This window comes from Lipotes vexillifer, unplaced genomic scaffold (assembly GCF_000442215.2).
Source record: "Lipotes vexillifer unplaced genomic scaffold, Lipotes_vexillifer_v1.1 scaffold1120, whole genome shotgun sequence".
Lineage (NCBI taxonomy): Eukaryota > Metazoa > Chordata > Mammalia > Artiodactyla > Lipotidae > Lipotes > Lipotes vexillifer.
Window position 1 is genome coordinate 362,577 of NW_006797892.1, and position 4,872 is coordinate 367,448.

The following is a 4,872-nucleotide window of genomic DNA, read 5'->3' on the forward strand; positions in this document are numbered from 1 at the left end:
TTTTCCCTTAAAATCCTTCTCTCTTATTGTTGAGTAATAATAGATTACTGGTTCTCCACACCTTAGCTTTTCTTAAAGAGTTCCGGCAGAGGGCTTCCCTGGTGGCGCGGTGGTTGGGAGTCCGCCTGCCGATGCAGGGGATGTGGGTTCGTGCCTTGGTCCGGGAGGATCCCACATGCCGCGGAGCGGCTAGGCCCGTGAGCCATGGCCGCTGAGCCTGCGCGTCCGGAGCCTGTGCTCCGCAACGGGAGGGGCCGCGGCGGTGAGGGGCCCGCGTACCGCAACAAAAAAACAACAACAACAAAAAAAAGAGTTCCGGCAGACTGATAGGGAAAATGTCAATTATAAGTATTTCCATCATTATTCTCGACTCTTGGAGGCATTATGACGGCAAATTTACTTCAGCCATGGTTTGGGGTTTATATAGTCCATTGAGGTTATACCAGCAAGGGTCAAGAGGGTAGGGTGCTGTGCTGTTGACTGCTGTACCCCCAGCACATAGTAGGTATTCTAGAAATGTTCTTGAGTGAATGGGACAATGTATGTGAGGGTTCTTAGTAGCCTTAACCCACACCCTGACATACCCCTGACACAATTTCACTCCCGGGTATACACCCAACAGAAATGAACACTAGTGTCCTCCAAAAAACATGTGCGAGAATGTTTATCACAGCATTATTTAGAACATGTGACCCTATTAGTAACCCTAATGTTCACCCACAGTAGAAAGGGATGGATACATTATGATGCATTCAAAAAATGGGATGATGCACAGCAATAAAGACAGAACTAAACACAACAAGAAAACCTCGTTACTGGGAGAATATTGAATAAAAGAAGTCAGACCTAAAACGTGTATGTCTCATTATCCCACATATATGAAGTTCAAAGACAGGCAAACATAATATTCAGTGATAGAGAGCAGAGGTGTAACCCTGGGGGATATTGACTGCCATAAGGCTAGAATCAAGAGCTGAAACTGTTCTGTATGTTGATTGGAGTGTTATTTCCATGGATGCACACATACATCCAAACTCATCAAGCAATATGCTTAGATTTATATGCTTTGCCCTATGTAGGTGGCAACTCAATTTTTTAAAAGTGTGTTTCTTGATATGGCATCATAGCTTTTCATGACCTGACTCTCACCTCCCTGGACGCTCATATCTCCCTATGCATATTTTGCTACTTATTAGTAACCTAGGAGTGCCGGAATATACCAGGTATTGCTTCATTATCAGCATTTTTGCAAGTTCTGTTTCCTCCTCACTCCTTTAAGCCTGGAAAACTGCTCTATAACCTTCAGATACCATTTTAGATGTCATTCCTTTCCAGGATAATCTCTTGGTCACCTTTCCCCCAAACCTGCATTAACTAGGTGGGCTTTTTTAGCCTTCACAGCACTGAGTATTTACTCTTAACCCAAACTGAATCAAAACTGCCTCGTTCCTTGCCTGTCTTTCCTACTGGATTCTGAAGTCACCAAGGGCAGGGGTCCCACTCTGGTTCCCAGCTGAGTACCACGATGCATTGCCAGGCAGTTCACAGCACCATAATAGATGGTCCTTGAATTGAATTCTGAATTTCTCCTCTCAAAAACCAAGATGTAGCATCAGCAGCCCGGGTTTTTCTCTTCCCCAGAGTGTTGGTGTTTATAGGGCTCCTGCTAATGCCACACCAACACATTCTTTGCACAGGCCCTGTTAGAAAATTAGATCAGGTGGCTTCCCCACTGTAACATATGACACTTTTCTAATTAGGGCAATGTTTAATTTACTGTCTCATGGCTTTTTGAATAAATATAAATTGTCATACTAAAGTGACAGGTGTAAAACCCAGGACGGCTGTGTTAGAGAGGTTAATCTACTGTTAATCAAATCAGTTCTGCCTGACTTTCTCCTGGGGAGGGAGAGATAATGGGCCTGTTTAACTGGAGATTAGCCAGCTTTTGGCTGGAAATCCCTCCGGGCTCACCTGAGCCTCTTCCTGTCTTGTTCAGAATGAAGATATTCAAATGTGCCCCTAATTAAAGTTGGGACCTTCTCTCTACTTTGGCATCCCATGCAGTGAGGACACTTTCCATTGGGCCTTTCTATTTATCAGAAGGGTTTTTCCCTCAATCCAGTTACTTCTGGAATATTCTGGAATATTACTAAAAGTGCCCCCCGCATTGTAAATTCTTGCCAGTGATAAATTTGGGTGTCTCTACTCCCATTGCCACTCCCTACAGCAAAGATGGGGCACTTGGAGTATGATGGGGAGGTGGCCTTGGCCTTGATGTGGTCCCATGAATATGTCTCTGGCCTAAGAAGAGAGGGGCTCTAGCCAGAAGTCAATGAGACTGTTGGCACAAGGAACTGGAGATTGGGACACACAAGCAGAATTGATCTGGGGTCTAGGAGACCAAGTAGGGATTCCCCTTAACCATTGTCAGGAGTACATCATGGCTTTGGTCCTCTGAGGAGAACAGCCACGCTTTGTAACGTCAGGGATTTGCAGCCTCAGAGCACTGAGGTCCTTCGAGGCATCAAAGGACACAGCAACATCATGGTGGGCACCAGGTCGAGGCATGAGGCACTATGATCAGTGGCTCTGCAGACAGAAAGGCGGATACAGATAAGAAGAAACACTGTACTCTGGGACTCCTGGAATTATCTTAAGATTTTATACGGGGGGGAGGGATAAATTAGGAGTTTGAGATTAGCAGGTACACACTACTATATATAAAATAGATAACCAACAAGGACCTACTGTATAGCACAGGGAACTCTACTCAATATCTTGTAATAACCTGCAATGGAAGAGACTCTGAAAAAGAATATATAGATATATATATATATAACTGAATCACTTTGCTGTACACCTGAAACTAATACAACACTGTAAATCAACTACACTTCAATTTTAAAAAAAGAGGAAAAAAATAGATTTTGGAGAGATTGACAGTTTCATCGTGCAGATCGTGGAAGAGTAAACATAATATGATACCATTAATTTGAAACACCCATTAAAGGAAGGTGATATGATGGTGTGATTAAGGCTGAGGGATACAGAATCAGAGTGCTGGGTTCTAAACCTACCTTATTACACAAGTTATGTGATGATGAGCAACCCCTGTGAGCCTCGTTATTCTCATACGGAAAATGAGGTTGCTGTGATTAAGTGAGATAATATGCATAATGCACTTAAAACTGTACCTGGCCAGAAAGAAACTAAATAATCATTAGTTATCATTATAATCCCCATCATCATTATGACCTCAGTGTTGTTACCATCATTACCATCAGCAGCAGCATTACCATTAACACCATCACCATCAGAATCATCCCTATCATCTTTATCACAATCATCATCACAATCATTACCATCATCACATCACCATCATCATCAGAACTGATGCCTGCAGAATAATGAGGACTGAGGAAATTAAAATTATACTGGCATCATTATCACTTCCACTTTATAGATGAGGAGAGCACTGATCAGAATTAGAGGCCTACCTGAGACCACAGTTATTCAGGACTGGGGCTAGCATTTGAACCCAGCTCTTACATGTACTAAAATCCAGCACTCTCTCCAAAAAGTGTGTTGATACAGAGCAAAGAGCCTAAGAAACAGGTGAACAACAGGAAATACAGCCAGATTATATACCTCTATTAATTTAAGATGTGACACTATTATATGGTTGGTTGGTTTCCAAAGAGCATGTTCCTAATTACTTGAATTTTGAGATTAAAAAAAATTTTTTTCCATGTACACACTGCTATATTTAAAATAGATAACCAACAAGGACCTACTGTATAGCACAGGGAACTCTGCTCAATACTCTGTAATAACCTAAATGGGAAAAGAATTTGAAAAATAATAGATACATGTATATGTATAACTGAGTCACTTTGCTGTACCCCTGAAATTAACACAACATTGTTAATCAACTATACTCCAATATAAAATAAAAATTTAAAAAAATTTCCCTCTTACAGATTAATGATGTGATAAGGCCAGACATATCCTTTTGCATCTTTCCAGCCAACATCCCATTGTTCATTTCCCCTGTGACCCTGAACTGTCTCTGGATTTTGGAGAGACAAAACAATGTATCCACTTATTTTCCTGTAACTCACCCAGCATGTAAAATAAATAACAGAGCTGACATATCTGAAGGGCTGTGTTGTGGGCAAGACAAGGAGGCAAGATAGTCTTGCGCTTCTATTTATGGACTATAAACCCTTTACAGTGGCATAGATGAAGGGTTTACAGTCAGTACCCAAGCTGGTTACACCATAAATTGTAATGTTATATGATAAACTGTGACTTTATAGCAGTAGTAGATATCAAAGAAAAAAATGAGTTGGAGTCTGAAAGGATCTATCATGGAAGACACTTGCTGTAAGTTTAAATATTCAAGCTTGTTTTTGTCTTCATTTCATTCAAGCATCGGATAATTCATGTTCTTCTGAGTGGGGATTTACAGATTTACCTAGAGATCGACTGTGTAAAAAACAAAACAAAACAAAACAAAACCAACAGAAAACAGAAAAACAGAAGGCATCCTGAGTGGTAAATGGCACAGTCATGACGTGGATAAGAAATAGAAGAGAAACACTGAATTATTCAAGGATTTAGGCTTTCTGTTTTTACACTGGCAATGACAGGTAAGGCTTCCCACCTAGTCTGGGGCTTGCTAATATGGCAGTGTTGTAGGACATCTTGGTTACTATACGGAGAAACAGAAAATATTTACAAGGGAAATGTGTTGAACATAACTTAATTGCCTCTAGTTTACATTAAAACTAAAAGCAGGAAAATGTCAACAAATGTTAATTTCCTGCTCTCTCTAATGGGCACACACTCTTTCAGCTCCCAATTCTG